Raw genomic sequence first — 20,289 nt, forward strand, 5'->3', positions numbered from 1 at the left:
TAACTATACTGAAATACCATTTTCACCCATCAGGTTGTCAAAAATTCAAAAGCTTGACAACACATCACATGGAGAGGCTGTGGAGAAATTGGCGTTCTCAGGCATTGCTGGTGGAAATCAAAGGGGTAAAGCCCTGTGGGGACGACTCGACAATACGGAATAAAAGTAGACATGGATTTAACCCTTGCCCCAGCAATCCCATTTCCAGGAATTTATCCTGAAGATTTATTTCCAACTTTATGAAAATACATATGTGCATGATTATTCATTGCAACATTATATGTAATAGCAAAATAGTGGAAACTGCCTCAGTACCCATAATCAGAGACTGCATGAATTAAATGTGGTACACCCACAAAACGGAGCACTAGGCAGCTGTAAAAAAAAGAATGAGAAAGAGTTCTAAAAGTTCTTATGGAATGATTCCCAGAACATACCATTAAGTAGAAAAATAGAGTGATACATTGTATGTTATCTTTTGTGTAAAAAGAGAAATAAGAAAATACATACAAATGTGCTTATTTTTGCAAAATCACAAGAAGGGTAAACTAGAAACGAATGAAACCACATTTAATTACCCACAGGGGTGGGTAGGAATGGAGTGAAAGGGAAAGGAAAGAGAATGATATTTCTCTGAATATACTTTTTCTGCATAGTGTTGACAAACTTTTGGAACTTTGTTAATGCATCACATGTTGAGTAAATAAGATTCCATCAGTATGAATGGGGAGGTCACCACCCCTAAAACTGAATAAAACCAAAACAAATAAACTGAGCTATATATCAAATCGATAACATAACCACATAAGAAAAAGGAGGGAAAAAAAGAACTAATCCAAGTAGCTTTGAATGCATACTTTGACTTTATACCCTTTGTATAAACACAAAAAGAACTGCAAAGAATCTTTAACTTTACTTACTAATTTTGTGGTTGGTAGAGATATGAGTGTAACAATTCTGAGACAATTGTCGTGTATCATAAGACTGAGAAAATGAGATATTGTTAGGAGCCAGAGTTTTCATTGTCGGAGAAAGGAGGCATAAGTAAGGAACAGAGAAAGGTGAGTGTATTAGTTTCCTAAGGCTGCTGTAAAAAGTACCACAAACTGGGTGGCTTAAAACAACAGAACTGTTTTGTTTCCCAGTTCTGGAGTCTGGAAGTCCCAGATCCAAGGTGTCAGCAGGGTTGGTGCCCTCTGAGGCTGTGAGGGAGATGACTTCTCCCCTAGCTTTTGGTGGCTTGCTAGCAATTCTGGCATTCCTTGGCTTATAGAAGCATTGCCCTCATTTCTGTCTTTGTCTTCATGTGCTGTTCTCCTTGCATGTGTCTCAGTTCCCCCTTTTTAAAAGTGGATAAATCCAGGCTTCCCTGGTGGGGCAGTGGTTGAGAGTCCGCCTGCCGATGCAGGGGACACAGGTTCATGCCCCGGTCCGGGAAGATCCCATGTGCCGCAGAGCGGCTTGGCCTGTGAGCCATGGCCGCTGAGCCTGCGCGTCCGGGGCCTGTGCTCCACAACGGGAGAGGCCACTACAGTGAGAGGCCCGCGTACCGCAAAAAAAGAAAAAAAAAAAAGTGGATAAATCCACTTTTAAAGTACTTACTGCCGTAAGTATGCCAGTCACACTGGATGAGGGCCCACCCTAATGACTTTATCTTAACTTGATCATCTGCCAAGACCCTTTTCCCAAATAATGTCACATTCACAGGTACTGTGGTGGGGGGGTGGTTTAGGACTTCAACATCTTTTGTGGACACACAGTTCAATCCATAACAGTAATGAAAAACCTTGTAGTGTTGGATTGGGATGAGAGATTTCAGAATGAACTCATGCTTTCAAAAATCAATTTCCAAGTTCAGCCCCTATGTCACCTCAGCAGCAACGAGCACACTCCAGATCTTGGTTTCTAAATGCTATTCTCCACAAAAAGGGACAGGACTCCTTGGATAAATGGGTGACTCTAGGGCTGGGAAGGGAAAAGCACAAGATGAGCCTGGAACTTTTTGTTATGCCTGAAAGTCAGGAAGGGCGTGATATAGGAATGGTGGGGACATGTCAAAAAGACGTTGAGCAAGTCCACTTGAAGAGGATGCCCCTGGCCAAATCTGGGACCATTTGAGCAGCAAAAAGAACGATGACAGTAATGGATTATAACATATTGAATCAAAAAGAATGCATGAGTCCACAGTGATCCTAAAAATGAAACCAACGTACAAATAAACTGGGGGAGATGGGAAAGCTCTTCTTCATAGTGGAAAGATGACAGATGTGGAAGGGATGAGTTAGAAAACAAACCTTCTGCAACCATCACTGAGTAATTGATTCAAACAAGAATATTCAAACCATTGAGTAAAAGATCGTTGGGTAAACAGATATTTACAGTCTCAAAGCATCTCCCCAGAGATGATTTAGTAATTACAAAGAGAAAAGATAGATATCTTTATGGTAGAGAAATACAGTGGAGAAGGTAGAGCGCACTGCCTCTGCCTTTACCAGTGGTTAAGTAAACATCAACAATGATGACACACTCTGCCATCAGGTACCTCCTGGTGTAACCCGCTGAGAAGAACACAGTGGCACTTAAGCACCGGTCCTGCCAAAACTGAGACATCCACATCAAATCTTGAGGAAACAATCCAACAAATGCAAATTGAGGGAGGTTCTCAAAACAGTGGGTTTGTATTCTTGAAATGTATCAGTCATGAAAAAAGAAAGGCGGAGAAATTTCCAGATTAAAAGAATGGGATTTTTTTTTTTTTACAGGAGCTTAGACATTTACCCTAAAATTTACATAGAAGTAAAAGAGATCCTTGACTAGGTAAGTCATCTTTAAAAAAGGAAAGCAAGGGCCTCCCTGGTGGCGCAAGTGGTTGAGAGTCCGCCTGCCGATGCAGGGGATACGGGTTCGTGCCCCGGTCCGGAGCCTGTGCTCCGCAGCGGGGGAGGCCACAGCAGTGAGAGGCCCGCATACCGCAAAAAAAAAAAAAAAAAAAAAAAGGAAAGCAAAAAGGGAGGATTTACCCTACCAGAAGTTAAGACCTACGACAAAGCCATTGTAATAAAAATAGCCCTAAAAGAGACCAACGGACCAATGCAATACAGCAGTGCACTTAGACAGGCTCATGCACGTTTGCAAATTTAAGATAACTTGGCATCACTAATCAATAAGGGAAAGAGAGATCTTGTTTTAAAGGTAAATGGTATTGGGAAAACTGGCTCACTATAAGGAGAAAAATAAAACTGTTCCTTACCTAACACAACATAACCTATTCCAAAGATCCGCTGGCATTTTACAAAAGAGATCTCTGAAAGGCAAGCAAGCATATGCTGTTAAACTCATCAATAATCACAGAAAAGGAAACCAGAATAACAGAAGGTTGGTTTCCCACAGCAAAGGGCTGAATGAGCCAAGAGCCAGGGAGGGGAGAGGCAGGAAGCAGGTAGAGGTCCCTCGAAGTGTGCAGTGGGAGTGGGAACTCGTCCAGCCGTCCTCTGGATTGAGTTGGAAATTCTTACTCTGGTTCCTTAACCAGATTCTTAAATTAGGTTAATCTAATTTAATCTAATCTAATACATGACTCAGCAATTCCACCCCTGGACACTCACAGGGGCTTTCTTTGTGGCCTTGTTTGTGGAGGCATCTCTGGGGAACACCATGATTGATTGATTCCAGGTCTAAATAGGTCAGACCAGACGCTCAAGGAACCAGATGAGGACACTAAAGTCATGTTAAAAGAACTCAGTGTCCAACCTGAAGACACTCCCACTGGCCAAAGATGGGATGCTTCGAGCACCAATAATGATAATAACCACAGTGGAAACCAATTGAACGTGTTTATATTCATGAGTTCATAATGATGCCAAAAAACAAGCAGACACAAAAGGATTGACTGCTTTTAGACAATACAAGGAAACTGCTTCATTATTTTGAAAGCAGATAAATAAAGGGAAAGAATCAAGTAATTATCGTGCTTTTCTGAAATGAACTGTACTTCAGAGTTAAACCAAATAGGTGATGAAGGAACATTTCTCTTTATATATATATTCCAACAAATACACAAAGAAAGAATGATAGAAATTAAAATATCACTGTTATGGACTGAATTTTGTCCTCCTGAAATTCATACATTGAAGCCCTAACTTCCAGTGTGACAGTATTTGGAGACGGGGCCTTTAAGGAGGTAATTAAGGTTAAATGAGGTCATAAGGGTGGGGCCCTAATTCAACAGACTGGTGTCCTTATATGAAGAGGAAGGGAAGCCAGAGATCTCTTTTTCGTCAGGCTCACAGAGGAAAGGCCATGTGAGGACACAGCAAAAAGACAGCCATGTGCAACCATGTAGAAAGGTCTCACCAGAAACCAACCCTGCTGGCACCTAGATCTTGGACTTCCAGACTCCAGGACTGTGAGGAAATAACTTTCTGTTGTATGAGGCCCCCCGTCTGTGGTGTTAATCTTTTACGGCAGCCCAGGCAGACTAATACAAGCACCAGTTTGCAACCCCTAATGACTTATGGATCTGGGCAATGATCTCCAATGGCTGACACCACCAAAGAGAGAGAACCAGACAAACACACCTCCTGATGGTACCACCTAGGAAGTTGTCCAGACAAACAAACAAAAAAACCCACAAAACAACTGGAGTCTGTTAGATCTAACTAGTAATTTACAGGAAAGACCAGGGATGGAGGAACATGTAAACCAACACCAGAAGGATGTAATCAGCAAAACCCACAGTGTAGGAAACTTGACAAGATTTTTTTCCTTGCAAAAAATTGCAAGGAAAATAAAATAGAGGACACCCCTCTAGATTAGAAGAGATTGAAGAATCATAGCAAACAATCACAACGTATGGACCTCACTGATCTCAATTCAAACAAACAAATTTTCACCCACCCCCAAAATTTTAAGACAAAAACTATGAATGCTGACTAGGTTTTTAATAATATTACAGAGTTGGGCTTCCCTGGTGGCGCAGTGGTTGAGAGTCCGCCTGCCGATGCAGGGGACACGGGTTCGTGCCCCGCTCTGGGAAGATCCCACATGCCGCGGAGCAGCTGGACCCGTGAGCCATGGCAGCTGAGCCTGCGTGTCCGGAGCCTGTGCTCCGCAACGGGAGAGGCCACAACAGTGAGAAGCCCACGTACCGCAAAAAAAAAAAAAAATTACAGAGTTATTTTTAATTCTGTTCATGTGCAATAATAGTTTTATTTTTTCTAAAGAGCGTTTATCTTTTAAATATATAGACTAAAATATTTGCAGGTGAAATAGTATGTGTGGGATTTGATTTGAAATAATCCAAAGAGTTAAGAAATGGGAGGAGGTACAGATAAATAAGGCTGGCCACGCACTGGCAATAGCTGAAGCTGGGTGATGGATATACAAGGTGCTATATTATTCTCTCGACTGTTAAAAGCTGGAAATTTTCTGGAATAAAAAATTGTTTTCTTAGTACTGAGTATTTTTAAAAGTGATAAACAAAATGAGATTTTTCTCTTAGGTAAATTAAATATATAATACACAAAACAAAATACATTTTACAAGAGTACTAACAAAGCAATACACATCTAACACGTAGAGGAGTTGTTGTCTGGAGGGGAGGGAGGAGCGGGAGTAGGGTCTGGGGATAAAGGCAATTGGTTCATCATTTAAATAAACCTGGAGGGCTTTTCCGGTGGTGCAGTGGTTAGGAGTCTGCCTGCCAGTGCAGGGGACATGGGTTCGAGCCCTGGCCTGGGAAGATCCCACATGCCACGGAGCAACTAAGCCCATGTGCCACAACTACCGAGCCCATGTGCCAAAACTACTGAGCCCTGCGAGCCACAATTACTGAGCCCACGTGCCACATCTACTGAGCCTGTGCTCTAGAGCCCGTGAGCCACAATGGCTGAGCCTGCGAGCCACAACTACTGAGCCCACGTGCCACAACTACTGAAGTCTGCGTGCCTAGAGCCTGTGCTCTAGGACCTCTGTGCCACAACTACTGAGCCCAAGTGCTGCAACTACTGAAGCCCGCGTGCCTAGAGCCCATGCTCTGCAACAAGAGAAGCCACTACAATGAGAAGCCCGAGCACCGCAATGAAGAGTAGCCCCCCTTCGCCTGTGTGCATCAACAAAGACCCAACGCAGCCAAAAATAAATAAAATTTTAAAAAAATTATAAATAAATAAATAAAGCTAGAGAGGGACTGAGGAGTACGTTTAGTGCCATCCTCTGCACCTGAGGTCCAAGGACAGAGAAAAATTGGAAGATGGAAAAGCACAAGGATACACAAAAAATGATTGTAGCCCTACTACCAGAAAGAAGCATTGCTCACATTTCCGTGTTTCCTTCTAGTGTTTTTTCTATACCTATAGAAAACTACCCTCTCCTTTCCACTCATTCTCAGGCTTTGGAGACACATAGAAATGGGTTAAAATTCTGGATTAACCATTTTATGAATGGTGTTATCTTGGACAAGTCGTTTTCTCTTGTCCAACTTTCGTTTTCTCATTCTGAAAAGTCGGAACCATCGCAAGCACCTAAGGTTAGGTGATGATGGGACGAAAAAGCATCTAGAGGTTCCCTGGGGTGGGCCCACTGGTATTTTTCACAGCTCTGTGCAGAGGCAGTGAAAAATATTTGTCAAACTGAACGGGATGAAATTACGAGACAGCTGGTGTGTGTGTTTTCATGTGTGTGTTTTCACATGTGTGTTTTCACGTGTGTGTTTTCATCTCAAAGCCTTGTGTTGAGGCACATCATGTTTCTTCCTGTGATTCACTCTCAGTTCCATGTGCAGGGAAAAGAAACTCCCCCTTTGGGGTCCCTCTTTGGGGTCATCCAGTTTACATGGTGAGAGACCCCGGAAATGTCTTCTCATCATTTGCAGTGTCTCCCAGGGAAGAGTGCAAAGATGTTGAAGTTGACAGAAATATTGCAAGAAGTACTGCAAGAGGCTTCCTGGCTGCTAGCAGTGAGGATGTCCAGTCTCTGGGGCCCAAAGGTTCCCAGGTGGTTTCTGGCCTTCAGAGTCTGGCTTACGTGAGCCACCCTGGAAGCCACCACACGTGGTAACATGTCCTTTTTCTGAAACATCACTGGGTGGCTGGGCACAGAGCTGGGGGTCTCCCAGGGGCTCCTGTGCAGCAGCATTATGCTCACTAAAGGTCCAAGGGGTCCCGGGAATGTTTTCAGTTCTAGTGTTCAGCATTTGTTGTTAGGAGAAATCATGCGCTCTACTGGCATTTGTGAATCTGGGACTTTTAGAAGTTTCTAGAATGCAGGCCTCCTGGGTCTCAAGGGCCTACTTGACTCCTAGCCCGTCTGGATCCTTGTTCTTCCTTAATCCTTCCAATGATACTTCAGAAGCAGAGCAGGGATTTGGGGTTGTGTTGTTCACACGGGTTTTGGTCTTAGGGGGACACACCAGCGCACACAGGCGCACAGGGCCCTCAGCAGGCATCTAGTGCCTCTCCTCTGCCTTCACAGACCAGGAAGCCCCGTCCAGAGAGGTCAAGGGACCTGTCCAGGGTCACGCAGAGGAGAGTCAGTTCATGCCACGTGGTTCCGGCTTTGGGGTCAGGAGAGAAAAGGTGAGATCGTGAGAGCAAACCTAAGAGGAGCGGCTCCTCCAGAAGCCCAGACGAAAATCTCAGACGAAGGCACAGAATCAGAAACCTGGCTCCTGGACAGACCTTCCTGCTCCTCCAGGCACTGGGGGGTGGGGGCAGGGTAGAGGGGTTGAGAGCTCAGACTCGACTTAGATGGACCCAGGTTCCAGCCCTTAGATGCATTTACTGGCTGCATGAATTTAGGGAAGTTACTCTACTGCTCCGTTTTGGTTTTCTTCTTAGTGAAACCTATCCCCCTGCAGAGTTGTTGTAAAGATTGAATGACTAAAGGCAAAAAGTGCCTGCCCAATGTGACCGCATGATCACTATGGCCCACAGTACTGCGGGGAGAGGCGGGGTGCAGGCCCTGACTCCCCACAGGTGACTCTGTCTTTGGGGAAATCTCCCAACCTGTAGCCTCAGAGTAAGGAGATTCCTTGCACAACGAGGCAATGTGTGTGGAGGCGCTTTGCGGAGTGCCAAGCACAGGCCAGGGCCCCATACAACGACTGCTGTTACAAAAAATCTAGTCCAGCACCATCAATTCAAGGAGGAGGTCAGAACACACCACCCCAAAATATGCCACTCTGGCATATCGCCCATTTGGAGTTAAAGGCACTTAAAAAAAACCCAGCAGATACAAGAACACCCTGACTGTCCTTTTTTTTAAAAAGCAAGAGATGAAACTCCCATGTGTAAGATGTCCTCCCTACACCAGAGAGACAGGAGCATGCTTATCATCAAGAATGGTCAGGTGAGACCACAGAATTCTGTGCCTTGTTAAAATAACTCTTATCTGCCTTTAGCCTACCCACTTATTTTAGTCTCTTTTCCGCCATTGCTTCTCTGTTTTACCTCGTATAAAAGCACAGAGATTTTGCCACTTCTTTGGGTCTTCATGTCCTTTTGAGGGCTCGTATGTCACCCAAAACTTTTGTTAAATAAATCTGTATGCTTTTCTCCTGTTGATCTGTCTTATGTCAATTTAATTCTCAGGCCAGCTGAAAAACCCTAGGAAGGTAGAAGGAAGACCTTGCTCCCCTACAAAAGCAAAGCCTCAGAAGGTCCTGGGTCTACTTTCCATGGAGCCTCCATCTGGCTGGTATTTATCTGCCTCCCCCGTCTGTCTGATTTTAGTCTGAGAAGTCAATTCAAGCCCTAAGTCAGCCCATCCTTCTCACTGAGCTTCCATCAGAGTTTCAGCCCACCTGGGTCACGTGTGCCTGGGGACAAGGCAGAGGCCCTGGCTAGGATGTGACAGCACCAGGTCACACAGGCAGGGTCCCCATAGCAGGGCACAAGCTGGAGCACTAGGAAGCTAAGCTGATAGGGATGCTAACATCTGAGAACTCCGGAGCTGGGAGCAGGCTGGTCCAGATGCTCACATTGTCGATAGAGGAACTGAGGCCCAGAGCAAAGAAAGAACTTACTCAGGGACACATGGCCCTGGTGGCAACACTGGGACTGGAATTCTGGTTTGCAGTTCTATACTCTTTCTCCCACACCTTGCCCTTGGAATGAATATGCTAGTAAGTGCAGGCTTTGATCTGGACATGTTCATTCCGAGCTCACAAATACAAATGCTTAATCCTCTGTAACATTCTTGGTTATGGTCTTGTTTTTTTTCTTCTTTCTTTCTTTTTTTTTTTTTTTTTTTTTTTGCCACATTGCGGCATACAGGATCTTAGTTCCCTGACCAGGGATGGAACCCATGACCCGTGCAGTGTGTGGAAGCACGGTGTCTTAACCACTGGGCCGCCAGGGAAGTCCCTTGGTTAGGGGCTTGAATGCAGTTCAAGGAGTTAACTCCTGGGGGTAGGTGTCAGAAACCCAGAGCCATCTTCAGTGTAAGTATTGCTCTGGCCTGTCATTTCTTATTTTTAGTAACACTGAATAGCACCCCCAGGCTGTGCTGGAGCCCACTGATTACTGGATGGCTTATTAAGGCCACAGGTCCTGGGAACAGCAAAGGGAAATCAAAACGAAAATCACAGCCTCTCCGGAGCACAGGCCTTTATTATTATTAAATCCCAGTCTACTGGTAACATTTCAGGATACAAAGAGATTTTTGCTCTCTTTTGGAACTCTGGGAAGATTTAAATCAACAGCCTTTTGTTGAGTGTCGCCCATGGTGGATAGTTTGGGATGACTGAACTTCAGCCTCGTGGGAGAATCAGACAGCATCCATTTGAAAAGCACTTTACAGTTTACAGAGCCTATTCATGTTGTCTCAGTTAATCCTTACTACAGCCCTGGCAGGCAGCAGACACTCAGAGAGGTAAGGCAATTTGCCAAGTATAGGCCAGCAAGAGGAGAGGCCAGGATTAACCCCAGGTCTTCTGCCTACAGATTCAGGTCTCTTCATACTATATCATGCAACACACAGATACAGTGTTAGGAGACACAGGCCGGAGAATCTAAAAAATTTATTATTATTATTTTGTGAAAAGCTCTTGGAGGGATTAGCATTTGATATAGGTCTTTGAATGGCTATGATTATTTTCCTTTTTTCCTATTTTAATAGGTCATTGTAGATGATTTGGAAAGTGTAATAAAATGCAACAAACAAAAGACTGATAATCCTGATACAGAGGTGCTACCTCTATAAATCATTTACATTGCCCCTTCCAGTTTTTTCTTTGTGTTTTTTAAACTAGTTGAAATCATACTCTCTATCTAGCTTTGAATTGTCTTTTTTTCCCCTTTAATGTACATTTTATCACATTCACTTTGAATGGGTTAAACGCCAGTGGGGCTGTGATTAGGGAATTCTGGACTAAGAACATAGCTGGAGACACTTTCCTGGTGGCACAGTGGTTAAGACTCCATGCTCCCAATGCTGGGGGCTTGGGTTCGATCCCTGGTCAGGGAACTGGATCCCACATGCATGCCACAACTAAGGAGCTGGTGAGCCGCAACTAAGGAGCCTGCCGGCCGCACCTAAGACCCAGCATAGCCAAATAAAAAAAGAAAAAAAAAGAAAGAACATAGCTGGAGAAAAGGTGTGGGGACAGGGAAATGAAGGGCGTGTTCAGGAAACGGTGAGTAATTCTTCGAGACTAAACTTGTAACTCTATGATGAGCTGAGATTTACCGAGGAATCTAGAAAGACCTTTAATATCAGATGGTGGAGAGCCTTGAATGACACGTTAAGGAATTTGTAGTTTATTCTATTCTCATTAAACAACAATACACTTTACACTGTACATATTTAGAAAAATACATATGAGAACATTCAGAAATAAGTCACAATCTGTGCAGATGTAATTGCTATTAATATTTTGAAACATGTATAACCTTCCAATTTTTTTCTGTACACATATTTCTTTTTTCCCCAAACAGGGACATAAAACACAGATTCTTTTCTAATCTGATTATAATTCCATTAACATCTTTCTTGGTCATTAAAAATTCTTTTGCAATAATGGTTTTTAAACATTGTATGCACTGGAACTCTGTTTTTAAACAAAATCCTACCAGGAACCTCAAAGGCCAAAAGGGATATAAGTAGAACTACTGTGATCAGAACATGAGTTATTATGAGCCCTGATGCCCGCCTGACCCTGTAAGACACCCTGACCCCATTCTGAAAAACACTGTTGCATAATGTCATTTTTATGGCTGCAAGGTAAGAGCATAGCATCACTTAATCAGCTTGCTCAGTTGTTTCCAATTTTTCCCTTTGTAAATTGATACTACATTCTTTGAGCACATCCCATAATTATTTCCCAATGAAGGTTTCTGAACATGGGGTGTGACATAATCAGAGCTATTAGTATGAATGCCAAATACAGTAAAATCTTATTTAACTGGAATTCAGCTAACCACAATCCTTAATTAACCAATTTTCTTTTGCTCAACTTTAGGAACATAAAGGAAACTCTCTACCTCCCTCCCTTTTCTTCTCTCTCTCTCAAACACATACACAAGCACACATGCACAGAACTATGAAATAGGGATACAGTTAACAAATATATGCAATCACTGTACTCTGAGAAACATTACTGAGAGAAATTAAAGATGAGTGCAAATGGTGAGATATACCATACTCATGGACTGGAAGATTCAGTATTGTTAAAATGCCAATTCTCCCCCAGATTAATCTATAGAGTCAACACAATGACATTCAAAATATTAGCAGGGTTATTTTGAAAAATTTAGTAAGCAAATTTTAAAATTTATGTGGAAATGCAAAGCATGTAGAACAGCCAAAATAACATGGAAAAAGAGCAAAGTTGAAGGCCTTACCCAATCCGGTTTCAAGACCCACTATAAAGCTGACAGAAATCAAGATAGAATGGTATTCAAGTAAAGGTTGACATATAGACCAATGGAACAAAATAGAAAGTCCAGAAATAGATCCACACATATATGTGGTCAATTGGTTTTCTAGCAAAGATGCCAAGACAATTAAATGGAAGAAAGGATAATCTTTTCAACGAAAGGTGCTAAAAAAATTGGTGGCTGTATGTACAAAAATGAGCTAAAACTATACACCTTTAAAAAAATAGGAGAAAACCTTAGTGATCTTGGGTTAGGCAAAGATTTTAAAAATAGGACACATAAAATTTTAAAAATCAGTAACTTGGACTTCATCAAAATTGAAAATGTCTGCTCTTTGAAAGCACAATTAGGAAAAAGAAAAGGCGGGACTTCCTTGGTGGTGCAGCGGTTACGAATCCACCTGCCAATGCAGGGGACACGGGTTCGAGCCCTGGTCCAGGAAGATCCCACATGCCGCAGAGAAACTAAGCCCATGCGCCACAACTACTGAGCCCGTGTGCCACAGCTACTGAAGCCCACGCACCCTACAGCCGATGCTCCACAACAAGAGAAGCCACCACAATGAGAAGCTCGTGCACCGCAAGGAAGAGTAGCCCCCACTTGCTGCAACTAGAGAAAGCCCACGCGCAGCAACGAAGACCCAACACAGCAAAAATAAATAAAATAAATTTTTTAAAAAAAGAAAGAAAGAAAAGAAAAGGCAAGGCACAGACTGGGAGGCTATATCTTCAAACATACACAAGATAAAGGACTTATGTCCACAATATGTAATGAATTCTCAATATTAAGACAAGACAATTAAAATTAGGCAAAAGATCTGAACATTTTATCAGAAACACTGATGTCAAATAAGTGCACGAAAAGATGTTCAACATCATTAGTTGTTAGGGAAATGCAAACTTAAACCAAATGGAGATACCACGACATATCCACTGTAGTGGATAGAATTTAAAAGACTGACAGTGCCAAGTTTGGCTAGAAGGTGGAGCAATGGGTTAGCATTTATTTACAAAGTTAAACATTCACTTACCATATGACTCAGGAATTCCACTCTTGTGTATTTTTCAAGTGAAGTGAAAATATTTAATATATGCCTACACAAAGATCTGTACGTGAATATTTATAAGAGCCTTGTTCAGAGTAGCCAAAAACTGGAAACAGTCCAGATGTCCATTGATAGGTAAACGGATAAAGAAAAATCTATACCTAAATGGAATACTACTCAGCAATTAATGGGTATAAACTACTTATACATGCAACAACATGATGAATCACAAAAGCATTACCAAGTGAAAAAAGTCAGATACAAAAGACTACATACTATATGCATTTATATGAAGTTCTAGAAAAGGAGGATCTGAAGTGGTGATAGCAGATCAGCTGTTGCTAGGGGTTCGGGGATTGGGGATGGGGATTGACTGCAATGTTCTAAATCCTATTTTTGACGGCAGTTGCACTACTGAAGACATATGTCAAAATGCATCATGTAGACTTAAAACTGGTGAATTCTATTATAAATAAATTATACTTCTACTGGCATTTGGATTCATCTTAGTTCACTTTTTTGTCATTATTCTAGCCACTTAGTGGTTCACATTTAATGGTTCAGATGTGCAACGTCTGCTAAGCGTCAAGAATAGAGTTTGTGTTTCTGGTTATTTTCCTTGGTTTTTTTTTGAGCAAAAAAAAGAAGTGGGAACACCTTTCCTTCACCATTTTAAACTTGGAAGTCTTACAGATGATATTAAAAACCATGGACTGGGGCTTCCCTGGTGGCGCAGTGGTTGAGAGTCCGCCTGCCGATGCAGGGGACGCAGGTTCGTGCCCTGGTCCGGGAAGATCCCACATGCCACGGAGCGGCTGGGCCCGTGAGCCATGGCCACTGAGCCTGTGCATCCGGAGCCTGTGCTCCGCAAGGGGAGAGGCCACAACAGTGAGAGGCCCACGTAACAAAAAAAAAAAAAAAAAAAAACAAAACCATGGACTGGAGCTATCCCTATTTCTTGATGATTAATTTACATTTGGAGACACTACCACTGAGTCCCTACAATGATAAGTAAGGACTCAGATCTCCCTCACCCTCCCATTTCCACTTCCCTATCCCCACAACGTAGTTACAGTCAGGACATATTTAATTATGATTGTGCAAATGTCATTCACTAGAGCGTCACTCGAACTCTCTGCCCACCCCGTAACACCTTAGTTATTCAGTCCTTCACTTTTACTGGAGTTACTCATTTTCCCATGTGCCTGAGTTTCTACACATTTAATTTTTCCTAATATCCCAATAAAGCCTGCTTCCTTTCTATTAATAATGTTTTCTGTAATCTCAAATATATCATGTTCATCTTATTCCTAGAGACCTTCTTCTCAGAGCCTTCCTTCCAAGTTCTCCAGTTTCAAATGTACGCCATACCAATGGCAACCAGAAACTTCCATTCACCATCATTGTGGGGATTCATGTTGCCTCTTGCGCTTTGGATCCCTTGCTTCCTGGATTCCATGTATTCCTTTCTTGGTTTACTCCCTCATTTTATTGGATCACTACCTCCAGTAGTTCACTAAAGGTACAAGGGAAGTAAATGATTTTCGTTCTTGCATGTCTGAAAATATCTTATTCTGTCTTCACTTGATGAACAGTTTGGCTGAATACAGAAGTCTAGGATATAAATTAGAATATTGAAGGCATTGGCCCATTGTCCACTAGATCCCAAAGTGTTGTTGAGAGGTCCGTTGATTCTGATCCTTTTCTTTTTCTCTCTAGAAGTTTATAATATCTTCTCTGTATCCCTGATAGTCAAAAACTTCACCGTGGTGTACCTGACCATGGGTCTTTTTCATTCTCTGTGCTAGACCCATCCCTTGAGCTAGCTCTTTTGAGTTGGAAACTCATGCTTTAGTTCTGAGAAGTTTCCTTCACAATTTTGTTCCCTTGGCTCTCTATCTGGCATTTCTAGTAGGTGGCTTTTAACCTCTCAGACTTATCCTCTTGCTTTATTTATTTATTTAGATTTTAAAATTTGTATTTATTTTTGTCTGCGTTGGGTCTTCGTTGTTGCACGTGGGTTTTCTCTAGTTGCGGCGAGCGGGGGCTACTCTTTGTTGCGGTGCACAGGCTTCTCATTGCAGTGGCTTCTCTTGTTGCGGAGCAGGGGCTCCAGGCGCGCAGGCGCTCTAGGCGCGCAGGCTTCAGTAGTTGTGGTACACAGGCTCAGTAGTTGTGGCTCACGGGCTTAGTTGCTCTGCGGCATGTGGGATCTTCCCAGACCAGGGATTGAACCCCTGTTCCCTGCATTGGCAGACGGATTCTTAACCACTGCGCCACCAGGGAAGCCCTACTTTTTATATTGAATTTTTATTTTGAGTCATATATGTAACTTTCTAGAGGTCTTCCTTATTTAGTGGATTATTATTATTTATTTTTCCCAAAGCTTTCTGGTTCTTCTTTCATAGATCATCCCCATTCTTTTCAGGGAGACTGTCAGTTTGAGGTTGTCTCTGATCCTCCCAATTCTTTTTCCCATTTTTTTGGTTTGTTTTGTTTTCTGTCTTCAGGTTAGAAGCTTTTCCCTGTGTCTGGAGGTACTTAGCCATCGGCTCTCACTTGGGAGCCTAGAAATCTCTTTGCACATAAGCCAGACTTGGGTCCTAGGGCTTCAGTCTAATAGGACAGAACTTCAAACCAGCTCATTGTGAAGAATCCCAAATGGTAGAGTCTCTGGGATTTACTCCAGAGAAGATTCTTATCTCCTGCCTTGGGGGGGGATATAAAACTTGCTACTGGCATTCTAGGAAGGGGGAGGGGCAGTATTCAGATTTTCACTCAATTCCCCCATTTCTGGTCTTTGAGTCCTCCTACTCCACATGCCCACTTTCAAAGCCTCTTCAATTACCATTGCCTCTCCTCCCATTTCCTTGGTCCTTGTGGACTTAATACTTTTTAAAAAAAATTTATTGAAATATAGTTGATTTACAATGTTGTGTTAGTTTCAGGTGTACAGCAAAGTGATTTGGTTAAACACACATATATAGAAATATATATTCTCTTTTTACATTCTCTTCCATTATAGGTTATTGCAAAATATTGAGTATAGTTCCCTGTGCTATACAGTAGCGTACTTAACCCTTTTATTTTACTGTTATTTTAGTGGGGATGGGGAGAAAAAAAATAATGCATTATTCAATCTGGCCTGTGCTTTGTTTCAGTGAAAAGGAGACTAAATGAGATTCAGAGAGGATTTGCCTTCTCTGTGGTACCCCACGACTCCCCAAGTCACTGCTTCTGTCTGGGTCTCAATTTCCTGACCTATAAAATGGAAGACTAGTACTAGATGAATTTTATTTTTTTAAATTAGTTTTTGTTGGAGTATAGTTGATTTACAATGTTGTGTTCGTTTCAGGTGTACAGCAAAGTGAATCAGCTATACATATACATATATCCACTCTTTTTTAGATTCTTTTCCCGTATACATCCTTACAGAGTATTGAGTAGAGTTCCCTGTGCCATACAGTAGGTCCTCACTAGTTATCTATTTTATATATAGTAGTGTGTATATGTCAATCCCCATCTCCCAGTTTATCCTCCTCCTTTCCCCCTTGGTAACCGTAAGTTCGTTTTCTACATCTGTGACTCGATTTCTGTTTTGTAAATAAGTTCATTTGTACTATTTTTTTAGATTCCACAAATAAGTGATATCACATGATATTTGTTTTTACTAGATGAATTTTAACACTCTTTCTAGTCTGAAATTGTGTCTTTCAAGAAACTAGAACCTGATCTCCATGGTGACTTTATTGATTTGTCCTATTTTTTGGTGCTCCCAAGATGTCCCACCAATCTCCTTTTAAGATCTTTTCTTCCCTTCTCTGGAATCAACAGCCACAGGCAGGGCTAGCTTCGTGGGTGTGCAGCCTGTACAGTCACATGGGACCCCATACTCAGAAGGGCCCAGCCTCGGTTTACTGCTCTGAGGTCACTGCCTTGAAGTTCTTATTAATTTTCAATCCACGGGCATAACATTTCCATTTTGTGCTGGGCCCCATGAGTTAGGTAGCCAGTACTGGCCATGGGAGTGTCGCAAGCCAGGACTCATCTTTCAAGGACTTTAAGGCTCGTGGCCAGAGCTACAAACGCCTGTGTTCTGTTAACTCTGCTTCCTGGAAGGGGGAGGGAGGAGCAAGACATGTTTGCCCCAAGATTAGAAACGGAGAAACCAGCCCCCAACAGGTTCTGCAACTTGCCTGTGATCTTATCACTCGAGAGTTTGGGAAACTCCTGAGTTATTTAGGCCACACTCTGAGTACCTCACATGAAACTTACAAGGTTGTTTTGCTTCTGTTTAATTGGGGCTGTGCCTTCTGGCTGTTGATGTCCTTTGACAAGAGGCAATTTTGCATCCAGAGGACTTTATTCATTCATCCATCCACTCACTCATTCACTACGAAAACCTTTATGAAGCACCTACTCTGTTAGCAGAAAGAGTGGGCTTTGAAGCAGGGAGAAATGAGTTACAGTGTCCCCCTCTGGCTCTTGTTGGCCACGTGACCCAGTGTGACCTCCTGAGCCTCAATTTCCCTCCCAATTTGATGAGGAGAGAATGATTACCTCCCAGCTCAATGATGAGATAACCTGAGTAATGGGCCTTTTATAGCTCCAAACACTCTGTACCCAGCCAGTATTCATTTCTTTACCTTTCTCCCTAGCACTACGCAAAACACAGGGGGTTTCAGCTTCAGTTATGGATAGGCCAGGCCGCCGCTAGCAGGCCTTGGAGCACTCGGAGGGTCCATTCTTCGGGGACACACTTGATTCTCTCTTCCTCCAGCAGAAATGTTGATGGGCGCCCAGGGAGAAAGGAGGCTCATGCATGTGATAGGCGTCAAGAACCGTGTTTGCGCTCTGGACTATCCCAGTGCTTTGTTATTAGCATTTAATAGGTTCCCAGAAAGCTTTGAAGATAATAATACGTCTCCCCTCCCTTTCAGCTGGTGACCTTGACGTGATATATTTATGTCTGTAATGAAATTTGGAGGCTCTCACAAGGAGCCAAGACTTGCTCTTACCTTTAAAAAAACTTAAAAGTCTAGTTATGAAAACTAAACCCACAGAGAGGAGTGCCCAGGAATGTGTCCCAAGAAATGCTTCCTCTACAAGCTGTGCCTGTTTTGTGAGATGAATGGGGGAATGATATAGTGAATGAAGCCTCATGACAATTTATGGCATTTGTATCTCACGTCCCAGCTTACAGATCTTCGGCGGAGCCTTTGCACATCCACTATCCCATTTCTACCTCACAATCTCAGAAGGCGTCTTGGTAAAGTTATCATCTCCACATTGCAGATGAGAAACCTGAGACTCAGAGAAGTGATTTGTCCAGGTCGCACAGCTGGCAGGTAAGTTTCAGGGCCAAGATTCAAATCTACTCTCCTGATTGCAGAGTCTCTGCTCTGTCGCCTCCTAGAAATAGTATTTAGCTACTTCCACACTCAGCAGAACCTCTTAACGAAAATCCAGCTGAGTTGTTCTGGGCTCCAAGCCCTGGGATATTGGCAACACCAGGGGAGGGGGGAAGGTCCTGAGGAGGCAGTGGAACCAGCTTCCATGCTCAGATGTGGCCACACCCGGCAGACGGGGGAACCCCCAGCCTGGCTGAGAGGTGGCCACATTCCAGGAATTTCCATGGCCTGGTCAGGTGAGAACAACGCAGCCCCTCAGGGTGGCCTCATCTGGGGTCAGATCTGTCCCTCTCATCCACTCAAGGACTTTGATCCCCACCCCAGTCAATGTTTCATTTCCAGTCACATAACAAACCCGCTGCAACAGTTCACATTCTTACCCTCTCTGTACCTCCCTGCTCTTCCTTACAGGCCTTTACTGATGGTCTACCCTCTTCCTCCGGCTCTGCCTTGAGCCCACTCCAATTCAACTGTCATCCTTAACACGTTACTAAAACCGTCTTGTCAGTGCCGTGCATCTTGCTAAGCTCTGTGCTAAGCTCAACTCTATGCTTAACTATTTTTGTGTTTTTCTTTTATGCTTAACTCTTAATAGCATTTGATGCTTCTTCTTTTTGACACTTTCTTCACGTGGTTCTGGTCACCGTCCTCCACCCGTTTTCCTCATTCCCCTTAGCTGCTCCTTCTCTACTCCCTTTACTAGACTGTTCTGCCCTTCAGACTTCTAAACGTCACCCAGCCCGCGTCTCAGCCTGGGGCTCTTGCCTCTCCTTCGCTCGCTGCCCTCACTCCCCAGGTGTTCTCATTTAGTCCTAGGGCTTTAAATCTCATTTTGACACTAGGACACCCAAATCCACGTCTCTAGCCAGACCATCTCTGAATTCCAGATTCATTTATCTGTAATGTCTCCTCTTGTATTCCTAACAGACATATCAAACCTGAGGTGTCCCAAATCTTGATTTTCACCCCAAACCTGCTCATAACCATGTCTGCTCCACCATTCACCTCACTACGTTATCCTAGAGCCCCAGGATTTTTCTCACAACTACGCCCAATCCACTCTTGGCTCCACCTCCAAAGTATATCTGTATCCCATTGCCCACGATGGTGCTCTTATCCAAGTACACCCATGTCTGGGTTGGATTCCTGTAACAGCCTCCTATGGACAGAGAATGTCGCCTGCCATATCAGTAAACAAAGGATGTTGTGGTCATCAAGCCATCAGCAACCACAGGCACCCCACCCCACCATGGTGCACCCGGAGGGTGTCCAGGATGGAGAGAGCAGGATACTGGCCCCAGATGGCTAAGGTGCATATCAAAGAAATGATTTCAATGAGCATCCTGCATCTGCCCATATGTAGAAAAGTGCTAAGTGCATTAACTTGAGATTCTGGTTTTTCTTTAATTAACAGTAATCTTTTGATGTTCCGACTACCTGGGGTTTTGTTTGTTTGTTTGTTGCAAAAATTCCTATATATCCTGGCTCCTCCCTTACCTCTTTGGAGAAATCCCTCAGAGTTACGTGAGAGGCTGTCTCCAGGCTTAAGTCCTCAGCAACTTTTAGGTTTTTCAGTCCACACTCCCAATTAGCCATCTTCATTCCACCCTTGTGATCTGTGGCTGTTCCCCATACAGAGACCTGAATAACAACTAAAAGAATAAATTACAGCATGTCATTCCTCTGTTCAAAATCCTTCAATGACTTCTCAACACATTTAGAATTAAATTGAAATACCTTCCGTGGCCTCAGAAGAAATATTCAACATACTCATATTTAACAACTGGTAGGGAAATATATATTATGTATAAGTTTCTACGTAAATCACAATTTAAAAATACATTCCCTTCTATTTTCTAAATAAACCAAACTATATCTGTTTATATAATAAAACAGCTTACAGATGATGTAAGTTGAAACACAGAGCATTCATCAAATCAGTGTAATAATTTCTAAG

The 20,289-nt window shown here is 43.0% G+C and overlaps 1 long non-coding RNA gene across 1 annotated transcript in view; it reads right to left on the reverse strand.

Moving 5' to 3' along the window:
- The window catches only part of LOC132501523 (uncharacterized), a 53,716-nt gene that overhangs the window by 22,427 nt on the left and 11,000 nt on the right, over positions 1–20,289 (reverse strand). The window contains exon 2 of the long non-coding RNA XR_009534256.1: positions 19,830–19,984. This is a non-coding gene — a long non-coding RNA (uncharacterized LOC132501523). The remainder of the gene's footprint in view (positions 1–19,829; positions 19,985–20,289) is intronic.

Source organism: Mesoplodon densirostris, chromosome 14, assembly GCF_025265405.1.
Source record: "Mesoplodon densirostris isolate mMesDen1 chromosome 14, mMesDen1 primary haplotype, whole genome shotgun sequence".
NCBI classification, from domain to species: domain Eukaryota; kingdom Metazoa; phylum Chordata; class Mammalia; order Artiodactyla; family Ziphiidae; genus Mesoplodon; species Mesoplodon densirostris.